We start from the raw sequence: 6782 nt of genomic DNA on the forward strand, positions 1-6782 counted from the left end.
GCCAAACATTACAGTATTTGCAACGCGTTGGCCAATCACAACGCGCGAAATCTGTCGACCCTTTCCAAAGGGGCACTGGGTCGACAGATTTCGCGCACTGTGATTGGCCAATGCATTGCGAACTCTTGGAGGCGCACTGTTGTGAAACGCCCGTATTTAAGTTAAACGCTTTAGGCCCACAATCGAGGATTGGTTTGCTACACGAAGCCTGAGACGGAGACGAAGTTGAGTATTGGAAAACGGCTCAAGTCACACTTCTCGCCACCAAGGCCATTTGTGCACATGCGTGCATAATTACGAATTTATCAGTAAAAAGGTCTATCCGGTTCGTAAGTGACTTCGTCAAAGGCGGACGCGCCACGATTCGCAGGCTCCCATTGGACGATCGCAAAAGTTGCGCATTAACGTTAACTTCCGGTGCAGTGCACGTGTGCAGTGGGCGTGGTTTAAACTGAAGTGACGTCACACGTACGAACTGGATAGAGTTCCGAATTGTGACCTCACTGTGAACCAGAAAGTAGTGCAAACGAATGGAGAACGCGCTGGTTCTCGCCCTAATGCGCATGACGAATTCACTTCGTCAGGCGCACAATTAGTGTGTAAAAGCATTAGCGCGAGCAGTGCGTGAACCAACACGCACGCATTCGTTTGCTCTGTACTTTCTGGTTCAAAATGACGTGACACTTCGGTACTTTATTCCAGTTGAGCAACAGGCCTCATGAATAATTCATGTTTTGACTCGCCAACCTACGGAAAAAAGGCTACGCAAAAAAGAAAAAAGACGTTTTTGACTCACCCACCAACGGAAAAAAGTTTCATGCTACTACGCTTCGCTCATACGCATGAAAAGTAGTTTGGTGTGGATGGACTACTGCAAGGAAACACATGGACAATTAGTTTATACATACTGTGGCGAAATTATGGTAAGGCGTTAGGACGCCCTCTATTTATCTAATTTATGCTAATGTTGCCTGGGCCGCACAGCTATAAAAACCGCGTGCGGTGGCGGGAAAGTGGGTCTTGTCAGTTGCGTGTTTCAAGTCGGTCGCGTGTTCCACGTCAGTTCCGTGTTTCAGAAGTCAGTCCCGTACGTGTTCCACGTCAGTCCGGAGTGAGTGTCCCAGTCAGTTCCCGGTGAGTTTTTCGTCAGTCCTGAGTCAGTTACCAGTCAATCCCGTCAGTACGAGTCAGTTTCCTGTGAGTTATTAGTTAGTCCGCGTCAGTACCCGTCAGAAGTCCCGTTCTACGTTGAAGATTTTTTCCAGCCAATCACCCGATCTTTAAACCTTATTAGGCGACCCAATAAAGGCAATACCCGTCTCGTAATTATATGGATTTATTTTACGAGGTATGCAAACATAATCGGAGGTGATTATAAGTTGAGCCCCTGTTAAGGCGACGTTTTCGCCTGTCGAGGCGACCAGAGCTGAATAAACCAGGTCCTACTTATATGGTACATGACCAAGTCAGTGTGTTGATTTAGAAGGTCCATCCCCCGAGGTTGCCCCTTCCCTGTGCCATTGCCGACCCTGCAGTACCGAGGAAGTGACTGGAAGTCGTCTGCGACCGCCTGGCGGTAGACTGCCGCAGAACGGACCTGCACCCCTGGCCTACTCCACTGCCGCTCGTCGGGTGGGCCGAGGGCAAGCCCGGGCATCGTCAGACCCGACCGCCACAATACTGTAAGTTTATGGTTTATTTACGGAATTCCATATCTGCCGTCGTCCGTCGCCTTTTGCTTTTTGTTGTGTCCCAATTCTGCCATTTACCAGTTCCAAACATGCCATTTTCTGTCGCGCGTCGTCCGTCGTGCGTCGTCCATCAAATGGGTCGCATAGGGCCTGCAAAAACCGGGGTTTAACATATGACAATGTGATGATTCCATTCACTTCTAAAGATCTTTTCCGAATAAGGCAAGTACAAATCCCACCTACAAAGCATATACTAGTCACATAATTAATGCCAATACTGCTAGACTTCCCCTGCCCCTTGACAAGAAAATATCGCCTCTCTGAGAATTCAACCAAGTGTTTTTTGGGGAAAAACATTTTCAACAAAAATGTTCCGGCCAACTTATCCACAGTGTTATTCTGGTTTGCATACTGTAAAAATGTGCCGACTTGTTTTCATCAAATTCCAGGAAGAAATCTGCCAACCGATACAGATATTTCATCTTGTCCTCTCAATTTCGCCTTGAAATCCGGAAATACTAGACGTGCTGTGGATAACAAACTGTTTATTAAATGTATTGTTAGGGGGCAATTACCACTTGGTTATGTTTCAGAAAATATGACGTGTTGGTTTTTGTGGGTGTGTATGCCATGGTGGATAGACCAATGAGAACAGGTTGTCTAGCGCATCAGCATTATTTATGGGGCTAACAAGTAACGTTACTGTTAAAAAGACTTCTGTGAGCCAACCTGCAACTAAAGTCATGTCTAATTCGGACTATACAGCAGATTTCATCCCTCAAATTAATGTTAATAATGAATCAGTTCGTCTCTTATGAAAACTATTGAGGAATCAAACATTGTAAATAATCTATTATTTACATTCCGTTCTGTGGGATATCGTGCAGGGACAGACAGAAATATTACATAGGCTATAGACCTAAAGTCAGGCTGTTAACGAGTAAAGTTACGTCTAGAGTAACTAAGTTATCGAGAAAAACAATCTACCCCAACAAAAGTCTGCTTTGTTAATTTATTTATGTAACCAAAATGGTATTATTTCATATACACGTTACTTAACCGATGTCAGGATATTATTTCTTCTTTCAATTGGAGTTTGGCGCAACTGCAAAAACGAATACGTGTACATCTTCTTGTTCTATTGCTAAAATGAGTCAGGCATGGTGGATCGATCGAACAAGGACATGTACCTGTGAAACGATCAAGGGTCAAAGTTAAAAATACCACTGCGCAATCGTGACAAAAAGAAAACCACGGGCGACGGACGACGCACGACGGACGACGCACGATGGGCGACGCACGACGGATGACGCACGACGGCAGATCTGGAATTCCATAATGCATAGAGGCATGCTCTGGACATCAATTGGACACAAACCCATCGTCCAAATATACAGCAACCAAACTTTCGCACGCTTTCGACTTCAGTGTTTCACTAATTTTGTACAGAGGCAGGGAGCTGTTGTGAGACCAAATGGTAGAAAATTAAATTCAAAATACCGAGTGACACCATTGATACGCCAAGAAAACCTTAATAGCACTGGGAAAATGGAGAAATATCGATATGATGGTGACCCGATTATTTGGAAAACATGAGAGCGTTGGCAGACTTATACTGCAGGCCGATCTTCCAATCGTCAATTTTGAAGTGCTTTTTAGGAATAAATTTTTTCAAGGCACTTAGGTCAAGAATTAACTGTTTGCTATTGGCCGAGGAAACAGAGAGTGAGAGCGGGCTAGTTACAAAGGACGGACATGATTTTTAATGCGGGAAGAAGCGAGTAATTCTAGAATACTTTTAGAAACAAAACCAGCCTCACGCAATGCGGACTTGTTATTCCGAAAAAAAAAACAAACATCGGCAGCGGGTCAACGGTGAAAGGAATAATATACCCATTCTCGATAATAGACAGTACCAAACTGAAAGCACCTATTTCACGCCAAAAGTGAACAAGTTGTTTTAACCCTCCTTTAATGAGTATAAATTCACCTAACTGATGTAACGACTCGAAAATTGGACCGTTGAAGAGAGCAGGTACCTTGAGAACATCGGGGAAATTTATCACAGATGGATATCCTACTTTGCGTCTGATCCTGGAGACGGAGTGGCCTTCGTGCAGGGCTGACAGACTGGGGAATAGGCGTATCCCGGTGGAGCGGGGAGAGTTTGCTGGGCAGCTAGTGCGTGCCATAGGGAGGGGCATCTGTGACCGTAGGAGGAGAGTGTAGGGCTGGCTCTTGGGCGAGATTGGAAACAGTTGGAAGGGTTGAGTCCGGTGTTGTGGGGGCAATTTCTGGCCCAGTGGCCATACGTGCCGAAGGTGTGACGTTGGTCAGCAACAGGCAAGCCTTAAAAATAAAAAGTATATAAATTAATCGGAAACAATAGAGAGCAAGATATGCCGGAGGTGGGTGGGTAAAACTATATCTGAGAAACTTCTTAACGTGCAAAAAATAAAGGAACAGGAAAAACAGTCAACAAATCAAACATACTTGGTAGGTGCTAGGACCAGAATAGCGTGTATTGACTTACAGAAGGCAATTTATGGTGGAATGCCGGTATGGATAACAAAAAGCGAGGTGGAAAAAGAATAACAAGAATGTATCCAAGGTATGGCAGGCCAAACAAACAAAACTTAAGTTCGAAGGTAAATATCGGGCTTTACTTTCCTTTCATGAAAACATCTTCCAACTGATTAGTTCACCCTCCAAGAAAAAAAATCATATTTGCATACATGCAGATTCGAACCCTCGCTTGGCCATTTCTTCTGCCTGAGCTACGTGACATGCAACGCGGCCAGAAAAGCAATTTTGTTGTGTGTTATACTTAAAAATTCCTTCAACCCATTTATAATAATTGCCCCCAACCTTCCTGTGACGGATTCTGGCTTGAGCTTTGAATGGGGTACGGACGTGTTCTCTACATTGCTGTGCGAGTGGTGAGACCTTCTCCATACTTAATCTGTTCTTTTGCTATCATGCTTGTGTGACTCTGTTTGCTTTGCTGTTTTTCTTGCTGCTTTTCAGACCATTTTACAGTAACATCTGCAGACATTAATTACACGTAGGCCTACAAAGGCTACTATATCATCGGGCCAACATGGCCGACGAAAGTGAGGAAGACATGACATGGGATCAGCTATCACAACAGCAGATATCAGAATATATCAGTTAGTTCGCCAAAAACTTCATGGAGACCAATGTCCAGAAAAAAGAGCGAAACCAATAAGCCCAAGTGAAGATTCTACAGAGTCTGAAAACAGTTTTTATTCTCGATACCAAAAGAGAAGAAATGTAAATGCTTATCCGTATTCGTCCCAAGAAAATGCAAACCCTACCATTGTAATCATAAATTCTCCAGATGTCAAACTTGCTCAGATAAATCCCATTAAAATAGCCAAAGCTCTCAAGGAAATCGGACCGAACATCATTGAAAATGTCACTGAAACCAACCAAGGTGGCATCAGTGTTAAATGCCACACACCTGGTCAAGCTAACAAACTTAAAAGAATCAATACACTTGGACAGTGGTCCGTAACCACCGAGTTTGCGAAATCAGAAACACAAATTAAAGGTGTTATCTCTGGAGTACCGCTTGAACTCTCTGATAAAGAAATCCTCAAGGAATGCAAAAAAGAAGGTGTCATGGATGTACGAAGGCTCACTTTCAAAAGAAATGGACAAACTGGAAACAGCCTCTCTGTCTGCCTCACATTTAACACGCACCACCTGCCCCAGCGCATTCAACTCGGTTATCAATACTTTGATGTTAAGCCATACATACCACCAGTCACACGTTGTTTCAACTGCCAACGCCTTGGACACACAGCAAACAATTGTCCTAGCAAAACAAGAAGTGTACAATGTAGTGGTGCTCACACGTACGATCATTGTGACAAAGACCAAGTCAAATGCAGCAGATGTGGTGGAAGCCACTCCTTTACCTATGCTGGTTGTGATATCAAGGACGAAAGGAAAATCCAAGAAGTTAGAGTAACCTACAACATATCCTATGCTGAGGCAGCAAAGTCCATCCGTACAGACATCTCTGTCCATGCTGGAAAGCCTGACACACTTTCTCCAGCACCTAAATTGAAAACCTGGACTCCAAACAAAACATGGGCGAACACACAAAATATACAAAATGTACATGTCAGCAGTGAACAAAGGAGACAGAATCTACAACCGTCGTCCAAAAGAAAGGTTTCTACTCAAACCAAAGATGTATCAGTAGCTAGCCAAACTGTGAACCCATCTCACCATATTTGTTGGCAGATAACTCGCTAATAGAACTACTGATTGGAACACTTCAAATCTGGGAGTCAACTAAAACTAAAGACAGTAGGAATCAGAAATAAAGTCCCTCTTCGATCACTTATTCCATCAATCAACCAAAACACATCAGGCATCAGACAGAGAGCGAAGGCGTAATGCTCATACACAATCCTCAAGCGCTGTTACGTCCCCGCAGGGGACACAAAGGAAATCCTCTCAGTCCAAAACCAAACACAGACAGATTGCATGAAAACATGCAATCTGTCAAAAGGGGAAAGTCAGCAAACATAAACATGAATCTCATCCTCATGGTCTTTATCTTACAATGGAATGCACAATCACTTATTGCACATGGAAATGAACTCAAGCATGCTATAAATGACTGGAACGACAAACCTGATATAATTTGTATAAAAGAAACAGGGCTTTAAAGAAAGTAAAAATTTTCATCTTCCTGGATATAATATTTTCAGATGTGACGGGAAACCTGACCTTGGGGGATGTGCTATTTTTAGCAAAAAAGGCCTTGTTGTTAAAAACATTGCTGACAAAAATTTCCTTTTCCAGTATCAAGTCCTTGAAGTGTATAATAGTGATAAAAGTAAATTAAAAATTATTAATGCTTATAACCCTTGTCTCACGTTGAAGGACGATTCTTTAACTGACATCGAAAATCATATAAGTAAGAATACTATTATTTGTGGAGACTTTAACAGCCACAACTCCCTCTGGGGAAGCAAAATGACTGATGCCAATGGTAATATCATCGAAAATGTTATGGACAAACACAATCTTGTCTGTGTGAATAGTGGAAAC

Source organism: Acanthaster planci, linkage group LG07 (assembly GCF_054643075.1).
Source record: "Acanthaster planci isolate LZ-2023a linkage group LG07, COTS_SCS, whole genome shotgun sequence".
NCBI classification, from domain to species: Eukaryota; Metazoa; Echinodermata; class Asteroidea; order Valvatida; family Acanthasteridae; genus Acanthaster; species Acanthaster planci.